Below are 16,072 nucleotides of genomic sequence, written 5' to 3'. Positions count from 1 at the left end.
TTCACGTGCCACACCAGGCACAGAGGTGGGTGGCGTGACCCCAGGCTCAGGAATGGAGAGGGCATGAAACAGAGAGGTGAAAAGAAGCGCTGGGCCTGAGACAGTGTGGGTCCACTGAGGAGAGGCGGGGTGGGGTGACTCATGTGCCAAGGCCCGGGGGCTGGAAGGGAAATGGGGGCCCAGCATGAGGCTGAAGAGGAGGGAGGGACCTGCTCTAGGGTGACACTGCTGCTGGAGAGTAGGGGAAGCCATTTGCAGCAGGGAAGAGAGAGCCAAGGCTCTGTTACCCTGGACAACAGAAACATGTTTCACGGAGCATCCGTGGCCCAGAGTCAAAGCCCTGCCTTCCGAGAAGGAAGCTGGAAGCGCTTCAAACCCAGCGCGCCTTGACGGCATGTTGTGCCTGACAGCTGCGAACAGAAAGCTTTGCCCTTTTCTTGACTGTGGAAAAGAACCCTAGGCGGTTGTCTGGGTATGAGTGGATGGTGGGGACTGTGGGGTGTCTGCATGAGGTAACTGGAGGTAAGCTCCCAAGGAGGCAGACAGAAGAACCACTGCACAGAGGACAACGGGAGCCTCCTGTCTCCTGACTTCTCCCCTGACTTCTTTGTTTTCTGCTGCTGTGATAAAAACCCCAACCAAAGCAACTTAAGGGAGAAAGGGTTCATTAGGCTCACGATTCCAGGTTACGCTTTATCACCGTGGGGATCGAGGCAGCTGATCACACCACACCCACAGTCAAGAGCACAGGGCAGAGAGCACACACGCCAGCACTCAGATGGATTCTCTGCTCTAATACAATCCAAGATCCCCTTCTTGGGGAATGGTGCCTCCCACAGTGGGCTAGTATCTCTGCCTCAACTAGCATAATCAATATAGCCCCTCAAAGACAACATGCCACAGGCCAGCCCAACCTAGACAACCCCACTGGAGCTCTTCCGTGTGTCTGTGTCGGGAGGTAAAGCTAACTATCCCCTTCCTCCCCCTTCCTTCCTCCCAGGGCCTTGTGGGTACCAGGCAAACAGGCTGTCTCGCTCTACGGCCCAGCCCTCCTTTATCACCTTTTATTTTGAGTTAGGGTCTCACTAAGTTACCCAGGCTAGCCTTCAACCTCTGATCCTTCTGCTTCAGCCTCCCAAGCCTGAGATGACACCTGTGTCCTGTGCCACCTAAGAGCCCTGGCAGCAGGCAAGTAGCTATGGGCTTGAATGGCTGAGGGCCATGACCTGCGTGTGACTTTCATGGGAAAGCTGTGTGACTCAAGGGACGTTCTTTACCTCTCTGAACTTCAGCACTCTCGGCTGTCGGCTGTCTACTGGAATTCATCATTTAGCTTTTCTCCTGCTGTGACTGAACGCATGCCAAGGACAACTTAAAAGAAGGGAGGGTTTCTTTCGGTTCATGCTCTCAGAGGGTTCAGCCAACGTCCTTGGTCCATTACCGGGGCAGACCTCGTACTGCTGGGAGCATGCGGCACAGGAGATTCTCCATCCCGTGGTGGGCAGGAGTCGGAACGTGATGGAGGGGCAGGGTCCAGCAGAATCTTCGCAGGCCTGCCTCCAGACACCTACTCTCCCCTCTCACAAAGTTCCCCCAATGCCAGCTGGGGACGAAGCATTCAGTGCCAGAGCCTGCGGCCGTCAGATTAGATTCAACCCAAACAGGGAGCGTCCACCTCGGCGGGTTGGGAAGACCGAACACAGGGGCAAAGCCAGGCACAGGAAGGTTGCCACCACCATCATGGCTGCCTAGGCCACCAACACTGGCCCTGTCGTCTCCATGAGCGCCACACTGCCCACAGGCACAGACCCACAGCTGGGGATCTGTCCTAACCTTCCGCCTCCGACAGTCAGAGCTGAGGGACACCCACCCACCTGTGAGCCTGGGCTTGGAGAGCCTGGTGACTGAGCCTGGTATCTGGGAGCCCTGACTCCAGGGCTCCATGATCAGCTGATGAGGCCATGCGGGTCCCCAGAGCAGGTACAGCTTGATCAAAATTAATGCATAGGCCACACATTTATTATTATTTTAAATCAATGCACTCCAATGTTCCTTGGTACTCACTGTCTCACACAGGAACCTTAAGCTTTAGGCACAACTGCAAAATGTAGCCACAACCAATGTATGCCTGATGGTGGAATATTATTCAGCCCTAAACAGTTACAAGCAGCAAGCCATGGTAAGAGAACCTAAGTGCATAGCCCTAACTCTAATCCTAACCTTAAGCCAGGCTGAGGAGACTGGGTTTTTAAAAGAAGGAATATTATTTTATATAGTAATATTTATTTTAGGAGTGGAATATTATTCAGCCCCAAACAGTAACAAACATCAAGCCATGGTAAGACTCAGAAGAAACCTAAATGTTCCTAATCTAAACATACCTAGCCCTATCCTAACCCTAACCTTAACCCAAGCTGTAAAGACTGCATGCTGTGTGATTCTGATAGGACATTCTAGAAAAGGGAGAACTTCAGAGGGTATAAAAATTTGTGGTTGTCCGGAGTTGGGTACCTGAAATGGGGACCAAGTAGAGCCTCTTTATTACGCTACAGAGCATACAAACCCGGACAGAAGCCCAGCTACTCTGTCATGCATCCTCTTCATCACCCCATGCTCTGGATACTGAGGCAGGAGGATTGGGAGCTCTAGCCTGGGCTGCTAGCAGAGCCTGTCTCAAAACAAGAAAAAGAGGGAGCCCGATGTGCACATGAACTTTGGGTGGGCTGCCATGCGGCTGTCAGTCAGGAAGCAGAGTGGGCTGTCAAAGGGATGGGCTTGCAGGGGAGGGGTGGGGCTCCGGAAACACAGCGCAAGCGCAAGAGGAAGTAAAAAAAAAAAAAGTAAGCTCAGGAGGATGGAGGAGGGCCGTGAAATGCTGGGCATGGCGTGGCTGCCGCATCCATGCACAACAGCAGCTGTGGACAAATTTTGAGCACAGAGTAGGAGGAAGTCACTAGACCCCACCCCTAACTGGGGAGCTTTGGTACTGATGGTCACTCTGGATGGCTCACTCCTTGGGGGTGTGGCCAGTGGTACGGCCCCAATCCACGCACGAATGCGCAGCATTACATGAACTTAGTAGGGCTACTTAAAGGAGGAGGAGGAGGAGGTAGCAGGCAGGTCCAGGGAGACTAGGAAGCGGAAGGTGGGAGGGGTGGGAGGGGCATGACGACATGTCATTGTATACATGTCTGAAATTCTCATAGCAGAAAGGAAATCTGGGTGTGGCCGTGCGCGCCTGTAACCCTCTACGCCGGGGCAGGGGGCTGAGGCAGGAGGGTCACACCGGTGCTTGCTGGCCCCCCCTCCATCCTAGCCATAGGTTCAGTGAGAGACCCTGTCTCAAGGGGACCTGGCGTCCTCCGATGGCCTCTACACACATGTGCACGCAAACGTGTGCAGGGGAGTATGCCCGCACAGGCTTACTCCTAAAACCCAAGTCCCACATTGCAGCAGGCCGTGGCCTGGGGATTCTCCCAGGAGGGGCAGCCTGTATCCACAGACACCAGAGGTAGGTCAGTGGAACAAGCATGGGATCTACTCCCCTGTAAACAGGACTCCTCGCCCCTGCTCTGCCTGACCCTAGAAAGTCTGTTTGCCTGGCGCTCACAGGTCCCATGAATGCTTCTTTTAAGGGTCACATGAATAGACAAAAGTCCTGCTCTTTAAAAAGGAGGTTTTAAGTGGCATAATTGTAAGAGGGAACGCTGTTAGAAGGGATTGTACAGAAAGTTTTATGAGGCTTTGAGAAAGCCTTTCTTATTAAATCACTATAAATCCTTTCCCAAAATAGCTCCAACTAACTTGGGAGAAAGCTAGTCATAATTAGTGGGAAACCTAAAATGCAGAATATTTCTCAAAAAAATGCATTTTTCATACTTTAAGTCCACACGCTAGAAGAGACCCACTGCTAAGAAAGAGACTGTCTCTCATGAACAGACAGACCTAGTGTGTTTGGCCAGGGGACTTAAGGAGGGTCACAAGCCCTGCCATGTGCTGTGTGTTTAGGGAACCGCGGGCCTCACTGGGAAAAGGGTTGGCCAGCTCTGGGAGCCTCCAGAGCCACTGTATTCCCTGATTGTGCTCCCATTAGTCACCTCACATCCTTCCTCTGCAGCTAAACATGGAGGGAATGCTATATTCTGAACACACAGAGGCCAAGTTAATGAGATTTCCACTGTCTTCGGGGCAAGATTTGGAGATGAGAAAGAAGATGGAAAAGTAAATGAGATCCCATAGTGCTCCGCTGGACAGACTCGGGTTCCCATGGGATCCACTGAAGCAGTCTCTGGAAGATGGTTCGAGAACCGTGTTTGCTCTTCAGAATAAGTAACGAACATGAGTGAGTTGCCTATTAGTCTACCAGTGGAGACGCAGGATGGCCCTGGGAGCTGAGAATATGGTCAGGCCTTTTCCGCGCTGTGTGACATTCATCTTTTCTCTGGAACCCAGGGTCCCTCTGGTTCCTCATCTAAGGGAAGGTCATTTTCGTGGGTTCAGTACGACTCATACAGCTGCTTAGAGATAAGGCTGGAAATTCAAAAGCATTTTGATTTGTCTGGTGTTGGGGCTTAAGCAGCATCCCCCCTTCCAGTGTATGTTCAGAGGCAGGTTGTATGTATGTGTGTGTGCTCACACATGTGTACACCGAGGTCAAAAGTCAATGTCAGATTCCTTCCTCAGTTGTTCTCCAAAAATTTCTTTATGAAATGGGATATCCCACTGAACCTAGAGCTCACCATTTGACTAGACGGGCTAGCCAGTGAGCACGGGGATCCGCCTGTCTCCAGCTCTCCCCAGTGCAGGCTTACAGATGTGCACCGCCATGCTGTTCATGTGCTGGGGACATTCTGGTCCTCCTTACCCAGCAAGCACTTTATGGAATAAGCCCTCTGGCCAGCCCCAGGGCTTGTCATGATAGAATTAAGATAGGAGAAGTCACACCAGGCATTGGTGGCGCACGCCTTTAATCCCAGCACTCGGGAGGCAGAAGCAGGCAGATCTCTGTGAGTTCGAGACCAGCCTGGTCTATAAGAGCTAGTTCCAGGACAGCCTCCAAAGTCACAGAGAAACCCTGTCTCGAAACACCAAAAGGAAAAAAAAAGTAGAAGTCACACAGGCTAGGCCCTGACTGGAGGTGCTAAGTCTAGAGGGGACAGCATGGCGCTCCCACACTGCAAGCCCAGGAGCACACAGCTGGAAGAAAGGCTCATGGGGAACCAGTTCAGTCTTTGAACTTCCAGAAGTATTGAGGAAACAGCTCCCCCAGCCCCACCCCATGGAAGCTACCCAGCCTGCTACATCTTGTCATGGCAGTCAGAGCTGAATGACGAATCTGAAAATGTCATGGAAATTTCAGCTCAAGTGGATGGTGGTCTGCTGCCAGCCTCTGTCTGACCAGTTTTCACATGCTCTGTACCAGAAGACACAATCGCTGTCTTCATTTTATATGAATTCCTACATTAACTCATTTATTCCCTCCCTCCTTCATTCATACATTTGGTAAAGAGGTGACAAGCACCAATCACTTCATTCATTCATTTAACAAATACATCCCAAGTATCACACAGCTTTCTCCAGAATCCCTTTGACCCTAACAAAGCCAAATGCAACATCCAGGAGGCCCATGGTGATTCAGAGACCACCCACGCTTGACCTCTTAGGGATCTGAGGAGGGTGTCTGGTCCCTGGATCTCAGCCTTCATGGCTGTGACAGCCACTTAATACCTATTGTTTCAGGCCATCTCTTTCCTTTTCTCCTCCTGCCAATTATGCGCTGACCCCTTTTCAAACCTCAAAGTTGAGGTTTGAATGTAATTGCTCCAACAATTCCCTAGTAGTTGTGCTAGGGCTCAACGCATCTTAATGAGACGCAGGACTGCTCTGTGCAAGGCTTTTCTCTGCCAGCACTCCCTGACTCCGCCCGGCAGCTCGTTTCCCACCCATCGTCTGTAGCAGGGCCCGGCTTCCACTGACAGTGGGCCCAGTGTTCCGTGCTCTCCGGGGCCCTCATTCACCAGTCCTTTCTGCTTGCTTGCCGTTTTCAGAATGGAGACAGACTCGGATAAATGAGGTGCTGCAGACTGAGCAGCAGAGCGAAGGTGAGCGAGGCCAGTTTCTCCATTCCGGAATGAGATGAACACAACCAACATTAAACAACCCTGCCTGACTTCATTTTGCAGGCACAGGTGGCGGGACTGACCGACCGGCATCCAGTCCTTTATCCATATGTGCAGCAGGCTCTGACCGCGGTGGTGCAGCAGCAGGAAGATGCCAGGAACCAGACTGGGCACCGCACTCTGCAGTTCGCCCACAGCTATCCACGCTTGCTGCTGCTGGAGAGGACACTGCTAGTTTCGGGGTCCCAGAGGCCTCCCGATGGTCTCAGCAAAGCCTTGCAATGGGATGATCGTGGCTCCTCACTGTGGTTGTGAATACTGCTGTTGTGGCTGCAGGACACTCACACGCCACGTGTGTCCGGCACAGCTCAAGCCCTTTGCTGCATTCTCTTCATTCAGTGGTCACGAGAAACTACCAAGTGGCTCCTGTTATCCTTCCAGGGGGGGAGGGGCAGGCTGAGGCACACACAGAGGCTAAGGACCTTGCTCAGTGCCACACAGTTTGTAACTAGGAGGGCTATCTGCTCTGCACTGGCATGCTCTCTGCCCCCTCTGGTCTAGACAGTTAGGGATGACACGGTGGGCCAGTGGTAAAGGCCTTGCTGAGCAAGCCTGGCTGCCTTGGTTCAATTCCCCAGGTGGGACGAGTGAACAAGCTTTACAAAGTCATCCTCTGTTTCTCACATGTGTCCTAGGATACACACACACACACATACACACACACACACACACTCACACACACGATAAATTACCACCGTGATGTATATGTGTGTACTTGTGTGACTATGTGTACACAGAGGTCAAGTGAGTCAGAGCCCCTGGTACAGGAGTTACAGGTAGCTGTGAGCCATCTGATGAGTACTGGGAACTGGACCCAGGTCCTCTGCAAGAACAGTAAGCTCTCTTAGCCACTGAGCTATCTTTCCAGCCCCCAATAATTAAAAATTTTAAAAAGCTTGCTTTAGAGAATTCTCCAATACTAAATCCTCAAGCTTCCCTATTGTTGCACCTATATAATGGGAAGATGGCACACTCCCAAATGCTGTAACTAAAATCCACCAGGCTGGGTAACTAAGGAAGAAAAGATGTTTCTTAAGATCACAGTGGTGGGCCAGGCGGTGGTGGCGCACACCTTTAATCCCAGCACTCGGGAGGCAGAGGCAGGCGGATCTCTGTGAGTTCGAGGCCAGGTTGGTCTACAGAGCTAGTTCCAGCCTCCAAAACAATACAGAGAAACCCTGTCTCGTAAAAAAAAAAAAAAAAAAAAAAAAAAAAAAGATCACAGTGGTGGGAGGAGAAAGTCCAAACTGCATGGTGTCCATTGTTGCAAACATCACCCAGAGTGCGTGCAGAAGAGAGCTGCGTGATTGACAGGAGGTGACAGCAGGGGAGAACTGACTGACGTCCACGGAGAGATCCCCTAGTCCATCTCCTAGGACAGGGCCCCCAGTGCTCTAACCACTTCTATGTAGCTGACTCTTAAAGACCACCGCCCCCCATTGCAGACCACACATCTAACACATGGTACGTGGACACTCCTGCAACCAAACCACACACAGAACTGCAGCTCAGTGGGGCTGGCCTTGTGAATTCTCCGAGACCCCTGGAAATGCTATAAAACTGTGATAGAATAAATCTTAACACATTTTACTGGGGATTGCCACAGGATTCTCTCTCTCTCTCTCTCTCTCTCTCTCTCTCTCTCTCTCTCTCTCTCTCTCTCTCTCTCTCTCTCTCTCTCTCCCTCCCTCCCTCCCTCCCTCCCTCCCTCTCCCCAAGCACATAAAATTTCAGGCTGTATCCTCCTGGCTGTTCTCTGGACGTATCTAAGGGGTGATGAGCCAGTGGGTGGGTCACTCATGGGGCAAGGCCTAGGCTTGGCCTCACCTTGCCTTTTTCCAGGACCTCGAGTGATCCTCACAGTCCTCTCTAATGAGACAGAAGGACTCCCACCATGGTCAGCAACACAGACTTGCTGTTTCCACCTAGGAGTTTTCATCTTTAGTGTGGGCTTTGAGACCTAACCCACCACACACCCCAGGGCATTTCTATTCCCATTTTCTTGACTCAATGGGGTGTGGGACTCTGCTCATCTGAGATCACAGGCCCTACACACACACACACACACACACACACACACACACACACACACAGAGACACACTGCCGCTCCCCTTAGGCCTTACCTACAGGGAAGTACCCCTTACCCCTTAGCTCCAACTACAAAGGCACATGGGCACATTAGATTTCTATTGCTGTTGCAGTGGATCATCCCAAACTCAGTAAATTAAGACAGCATGGCTGATTCTCATGGGGTTCTGGGGGAGTAAATGTCCTAAAGTTAAGGTATGGAAACAGAGACTCCTCTGTTAGGCATTCAGGGAAAATCCACTCTGCCTTTATTTACTTACTTACTGCTGGTGCATGGTCTCAGATAGCCCTGGCCTTCTCCTATTCTGTGAGTAGGTGAGGATGACCTTCAACTCCTGATCATCCTACACCAATCTCCCCAGTGCTGGAATTGTGGGTGTGCTCTACCATGCCCCATTTCCATGATGCTAGGGATCAAATTCAGGAGTTAATGCACGCTGATAGACATGCACTGTACCAAATGAGCTGCAACCCCAGCCTTGTCTGTCTGTCTGTCTGTGACAGCCTTGCCTCCATCGTATGACTTATGATACACAGTGAATCTCCCTAGGGAGTCCAGACAACCTGATCTTAAAAGTCTTCACTGTGGCTGAATGGTCTCCTTTGTCACATAAGGCAGTATACGCCCATGATTTGGGGGAGCCAAAGCTTGGGAAGTCAGCAACTACAGGCCTGGGTTCAAGGTCAAGGCATCATCACAGAGGGACACCGCCTGGCTCCCATTCCCTTATGTGGCTTTAGCAGCAGAGGGTTCTTTAAGGCTGCATGGCTTTTACTCTCCACAAGATCCTTTGTCTGAGCCCCAGTGAAGGTGTTTTCACCCAGAAACCCCTCCCCCCCTTGAGAAAGCATGAGGTCTGGTGTGCTGGATCTGGATACCATGTTGAAATGGAACGGGTCCTGATAGAGACTGGGCTTCCTTAGGTGCAGGAGAGACCATGCCTGCACATTAATTGGATGACAAATGGCAGCAATTTGCTATTGCTGCTTTTGGCAAGACAGCCTTATCTTAACAAGATGCTTATCCTGTCTCCCTCTCTGATTTAGTTCTATCATCATATCCTGGAGAGTGATTTCATTGATAATTCCTCCACTCTTCTAATGCATGCTCTGTGTGTGTGTGTGTGTATGTGCCCGTGCGTGTGCGTGCATGCGTGCGTGCATGCGTGCGTGTGTGTGTGTGTGTGTGTGTCTGTGTCTGTCTGTCTGTCTGTGTATCTGTGTGGTTTATTTATCATGAGGTAGGATCTCATGTAACCCAGGCTGCTTCAAACAAACTATGTGGCCAAGGACGATCGTGAACATCTCATTCTTCAGCCACCACGTCCCAAGAGCTGGGATGACAGGTTTGTGCCACGACATGCCCCATTTTTAGCAGTGCTGGGGACCAAACTCAAAGCTTGGTGCATGCTAGGCCAGTGCTCTACCAATTAAGCCACAGCCCCTCTCCCTTCTTATTAGAAAAAAACAAAAGAAAATCACCCTGGTATATGCTGCTCCCTCATAAATAACCATTTTTTTTTTTGCTCAAGAAAACAAATGACACTTTATGATGGGCAGTAAAATAAATGAATGAATGTCCATGCAAGTAAATAAACAAGGGCTTTGTGTTTCTCTAGCTGGTCCTCGTTAAGAAAACAGCGGGCAGTTCATTGGCTGCACAGCACTCGGAGCATAGCAATGCGCCAGCCCGCTCCTTGATGTGCTGAGGGTGTGTGGGAAGAGGGCTTATCTGAGATCTCGTTTGGTCTGCTCCCCCATGACCAGGAATAACTGGGTGTCAGCTGCTTGTGAAGGCCCAGCTCCTTAAAGGAGGCACACTTCTCAGACACCAGCTCATTCACCCTTTCATATGAAAGAAAACTCACAGAGGCGCAACTGGCTTTCTGAAGTGACTGATAGGTACCATTTGGGGCATCTGAATCCCAAGCGTGGTGAGCAGGAGACTGAGATGGGGGGGGCGGGACATGGGGGTACGCTAGTCTGTGTCTCTGAAGCACGAGCCTCAAGACAGACTTCAAGCCCCTGCATTTTCAAGCCAGCATTCCAATATGCACCGTCCTTACAAACCAGGATGTGATCTGCAAGCAAACCCGTCAGCACTGGGATGTAGGTCCTTGGGCATGCCAATCACAGGACTGCTGAGCCGCCTGCCAGGTGCATGGCTAGGCTCACACAGTAGTAAGAGATAGGGTTCTCTCCAATCCACATCTGTCCCTACGCAGTGGCTGCACAGTGCTCCCTATTGCCAGTCTTTCTGGTTGAAAAAGGGAAACTAGAAAGTTCCATTGGCAAAAACCAGGTGTCTGTATTTTTCCAATTCTTTGACTTGAGACACAAATGGACTTTCTGTTTGGTTTGTACCATTTGTGTACATTTCACCTGTGTGTGTGTGTGTGTGTGTGTGTGTGTGCATGGATATTTGTGTGTGCATAGGAAGGCCTGTGGTTGCTATCAGGTACCTTCCTCTTGAGTTCTCAACTGCATTTATCTATATACTTACTTGTTTATGTATTTATTTTGAAACAGGATTCTCACTGAGCCTGAAGCTCACCGATTCTGTAAGACTACTAGTCAGTGAGTTCCAGGGACCCTCCTGTGCCTACCTCCCCAGTGTTGGGATTACAGTGCAGGCCACCACACCTAACACCAGCTTTTCTTTTTTCCTTAAATATGTGTTCTGGGGATTTGAACTCCGTTCTCTCATGCTTGTGAAACACTCACTCACTGACCAAGCCATCTCCCCCAAACCTGTCTGTTTAATTTATTTATTTTTATGTGCACTGGTGTTTTGCCTACCTGTATATCTGTGTGAGGGTGTCAGTGTCTTTGGGACTGGAGTTACAGACAGTCTTGAGCTGCCATGTGGGTGCTGGGAATTGAACCCAGGTCTTCTGGAAGAGCAGTCAGAGCTCTTAACCACTGAGCCATCTCTCCAGCAACACTATTTGTTTTTGAAATAGGGCCTCATATAGCCTAGGCTGGCCTCAAACTCGATAAGGACATTTGAGTTTCTGATCCCTTTACTTTCACCTCTCAAGTCTGTGCCATTAGGTTCTCATTGGTGATCTTCAAGGCGAGTTAACCTTGCCCTACGTTCCCCGAGCTGGCATCTGAGCCTGCCTCTGGAGCCAGCACTTTCACCAACAGAAACCCAGTGAGCCCACTGCTAATTAGAGCCACTGATCCTCTCCGAATGGGCAGCTCGAGGCCTGCCCTGCCCAGTGCCTGCCTGTGCTTGCTCTCTCTGGTTTAGGCCTCCTGTTAATTAGGGGAAAGATCCACAACCGTCTGCACTCCTCTTTGAACACTGGTACTTCAGCAAGGGGTGAAAGACGGCTGACAAACCAACTCCACCGAAATCTGAAGAGCCACTAGAGACAGAAATAGACCCCAGTGGGCAAGGAGCATCAATCAAGAAGAAACTTACACATGGTTACCATGTCTGGGCAGGGAAAACTCAAAAAGGAACACCTAAAAACAGCTGCCTAACATCTTTATTCTTTTTTTTTTTAAAGAAATAAAAATGAAGTTCCAAAGCCGCAGAAGTGCCAGCTGCCTGAGTCAGACATTGTCTCTCTCCAGCCTCAGCAGATGCACCCTGGGCTTGGGAGTCTTCTGCCTGGCTCACAGAGTGCCTGTGAGTGTCTGCAGGGGACTGGTAGGGGATTATAGTCACAGGCAGCGGAGGACCTGCTCCTATTTCCTCCAATCCACCCACTGGGACCAGGAGTATTCTGAGGACCCTATGGGAAGATTTAAGAATAGAAATATTAAGGCTTAAAAAACCCCACTGGCTGCTGTATGTGGTTATATGTCACACCATTGTTAGGGTACTTCATATAAATCAGCTCATTTCATTTTGTAACAACTCAAAGATCTAGAACCTCTAAATTCCCCAACTTTGCAGATTAAGAAACTGGGGCACAGGGAGATTAGTAGAACGTCCAAATTCTCCTACCAGTAAATATGAATTTGACCCTGAGAATCCTGCCTCTAAGAACCCCTTAACTGCTATGAGACACTGTTGTTAGCCGAGGTTAAGTCACTCACTCCCCGTTTCCAGATGAGGGAATCGAAGCCACTAAGATACTGAATCTCTTCCCTAAGGGGGCCCTGCCAGTTAGTGGAAGAGCTAGAACCCGAACTCATGACTTAACGCTCCAAATTCTATCTCCTCCATTTAAATTGTGCTGTTGGAAGGCTGTCACGCCATAGGGGGAGGTGGGTGGTAGGATGGGCAGAGGGAGGGCTGACGCACTCAGGGTACCAGCCCTTCTCTAGCATCTGTACTGAAGTTCTTGGGAAGCCTGCCTGGGGGGAGCAGAGAGGGCGTCTCCATGTCTACCCCAGTGTGCCCGCTCCTGTTATGTCAGCTTGCACAAGCTGGAGTCATCAGAGGAGGGAGTCACAACTGAGAAAATGCATCTCTAAGATCCAACTGTAGGCAAGTCTGTAGGGCATTCTCTTTACTAGTGATTGATGTGTGGAGGGCCCAGGCCATAGTGGGGAGTGCCATCCTGGGATGATGGTCCTGGGTTCTATAAGAAAGCAGGCTGAGCCAGCCATGGGGAGCAGGCCGTAAGCAGCATCCTCCATGGCCTTTGCATCAGCTCCTACCTCCAGGTTCCTGCCCTGCTTGAGTTCCTGTCCTGGCTTCCTTTGATGATGAACTGATATGTGGAAGTTAAGTTGAATAAATCTTTCCTTCCCTGGGGTAGTTTGAATGTAATTGGCCCCATAATCTCATAGGGAGTGGCGGCATTAGGAAGCTGGCTTTGTTGGGGTGAGAATGGCCTTGTTGGAGGAAGTATGTCACTGTGGGGGTGGGCTTTGAGGTTTCCTACGATAAGCATACTGCCCAGTGTCTCAGTCGACTTCCTGCTGCTTGCAAGCCAACATGTAGACTGCCTTCACTCTGCCATGCTCCCCACCGTGATGATAATGGACTGAACCTCTGAAACTGTGAGTGAGCTGCCCCAACTAAATGTTTTCTTTATAAGTGTTGCTGTGGTCATGTGGTCGTGGCATCTCTTCCCAGCAATAGAAACCCAAATTAGGACACTCCCTAAGTCTCAATGGTTATGATGTCTCATCTCAGCAACAATAATGCTAACACACACCCAGGAACCTGTCCATTGTGATGCCTGGCTGTTTCTTGCTCTGGGGAGTGAAGTTGGCCCTGTCCAGGAGAAAGAGCCTGTGTTCACAATCACAGCACCTCACGTTAGGTTTTGAATGTGAAATGTCCCCAGTAGACTCCTGTGTTTGAGCACTTGGTCCCCGGCTGGTGGCATCTTTTGGGGGAAGGGTTCTGTGGAAGCTTTAGGAGGTTGGGCTGGAGGAAGTGAGTGGTTTGCAAGAAGGCAGGTCTTGAGGGTGCTTTCTGTCTGACACCAGATGTAGTAAGCCAGTGGCCACTCCAGCTGCCACACCTTCTCTGCTATGATAGGCTGGCCCTAACTCACTAGTTAGAATAAACGAGAAAGGCAACTAATACAATAACACATGGCCAGTCCCTGCCTGTGGCTGGCTAGGTACCGCAGACTCACAAGACACAGCCCCTACCTTCTAAAGGCTCCTTCACCTTAAGAAGCCAGTACAAATGAACCAGGGACAGACCTGTAGGTAAGCAGTAATAGTCACAGTCATTTTAATGGCCACATCACCCAATATGGTAGCCAAAGGTTGATTAGCCAGGCATGTTTTTGGGATCAAACACAATCCCGTATTCCAGACAGTGTAAGAAAATGAGAACACAGGTTACCTTAGAGATATTTTAATCAAAGACACATAGAAATGATCATATTTTGCATGCATTGGGTTGGATAAAATACCTTAAATTTGTTTCACCTGTTCACTTTCTAGTTATCACTGGCTACCAGAAAATTCCCAGAGGAAGAAAAGCAGGGACCCAGAGGAGGGCCCTTCTGGGTGAACAACAGCATCAATAAAACAATTAGCAGTAGCAACATAGCCTGACTTGTCTGTCACATGCCTACACAGCTGTATATTTTCAAATGTAATTCTAAAAATGCTAAAACCCTTGCATTTTGTATTCCTGTTTCACTGGCAAGGTCTCCAGTGTTGGAAATGTTTAGCCATTTGCCTGAGATCTACAGTAACCATCATGTGTACGGGGAGGACAAGGCCCTGCCACTCCTTCCCCAGAGCAGCATCCAGAGTCTGACAGCAAGCCAGGTTCTGGCACACTCTCGCCATAAGACAGGGTCAAATTCCAACTGGCTGAAAAGTTGTTCCAGTTGTGCAGTTTACGGAAAAATCAAATTATGAAGAGGCCTCTCCTAACTGAGGGTAGGTAATTCAAGAAATAACTTTCGGTAAATGGCAACTTGTCCAGCTGTGTTACTGTTCGGCAACTGCTGAGGTCATCCCGCCACCCACGGAAACACAGGTTCTGTTCACAGAGTGCCCTAGAAAACCCCATTAGTTCCAAGCACCTCCCTCCACACTTCCATGTATTTAGGAATAGGGGCGTCCCTGAGTCTTCCGTGTCTGAAACAAAGCACAGCCGGAGTTAGCCATGAACTCAAAGCACATGACCACCCCAAAGAGGGGCTGGGTTAACTCCCCATGCCCAAGGCACTCACAGAGTTATGAAGGGGCTCGGAGTGGACACAACCATGGAAGCCACCGTGTCTGCTCACTGTGTAGGACCTGCACTCCATGGACGAGTTTGTACATATGCTTCACATGCAGACAGAGACATCCATGGTCCTGTAAATGGGTGTGTCCAGCTCGCACAGAGCCTGAGATCTGACATAAATCAAAATGGACCTTGTCCTCAGTGAGCAGAGAGATGGCCACCTCTTAGCTTACCTCCTAACTTTGTCCTGACAACTGGCAATCACTGATCAATCAAGTTTGACCTTGACAGTGGCCCTCAGAGCCAGCAAGTCCCAGAGATGCCCCTGCCTGTGCACCCTGAGTTCTGGGATTACAGGTGTGTACTACAACACCCCACCTTCTATGTGAGTGCTGAAGCAAGCCCTTGACTGAAGGAGCCGTCTCTCCACTCAGCCTTGGGTATGTGATTTCTTCAGCTCTCAGGCACCTTCCTCCTGTTCTCTTCAGGTGAAATGGCCCCCAGGTGAAATGGCCCCCAGGTGAAATGGCCCGGGTCACAAACCTGGCTTATGCTCTCTCACTTCCTTCAAGTATCTAGTCCTCTCCTATGACATCTCACTCCAGGTCTCTCTCTGTCTTAGCTTGACTGGAAATACGACCAGGGTAGCTTTCTGCTTGAGTATAATGGAGCTGCTAGCCATGGCCAAAAAAGGCAGTCCACTGTCCCTGGCTTCGCCACGATCCTCGCTGGCCTAATGTCATTTGCCATGAATAATGCAGCACTCAAGAGTGCTATAGGCGAGGGCAGGTTAATGTAATATTTCGTCTTTGCCAGCCAGCTGCCATTCTGCTGGGCCAACTATCAGGAATAGCTCTGCACAAAGAACCAGACTACAACTAAATCAATCCCTTTTTGGCTGGTAGACAGCTGTTGGGTCAAAGCAAGATAATGGGACAGGCTGGTCGTTTACCAGGTGGTTGGTAATGAAGGGATTACTGCAAAGGAGCTGGGCTGAACAACAGCTGCCCTTCTGGCGTCCCCTGGCAGGCACCACCCCCAACACCCTTCCCAACAGCAACTACAGAAGCAGACGGCCCTTCCTCCTTCTCCATGATTTGGAAGGTGCAACTGGTCCCCAGAAACCTCATCTGATGGCCGGCCTGAAACTTTATGCTCTTCCCGCCTCACAGCAGAGGCTCAGGCATCCCTTTCAGA

At 50.2% G+C, this 16,072-nt stretch overlaps 1 protein-coding gene across 3 annotated transcripts in view; it reads right to left on the bottom strand.

Annotated features, from left to right (window-relative positions):
* The window catches only part of Chst11 (carbohydrate sulfotransferase 11), a 206,951-nt gene that overhangs the window by 76,702 nt on the left and 114,177 nt on the right, over positions 1 to 16,072 (bottom strand). The window lies entirely within an intron of this gene.

The sequence above is a fragment of the Mesocricetus auratus genome, unplaced genomic scaffold (assembly GCF_017639785.1).
Source record: "Mesocricetus auratus isolate SY011 unplaced genomic scaffold, BCM_Maur_2.0 Super-Scaffold_100011, whole genome shotgun sequence".
In the NCBI taxonomy this organism is placed as follows: Eukaryota; Metazoa; Chordata; class Mammalia; order Rodentia; family Cricetidae; genus Mesocricetus; species Mesocricetus auratus.
Note: the sequence above shows the minus strand (reverse complement) of the source record. Positions and strands in the feature narration are given on the sequence as shown.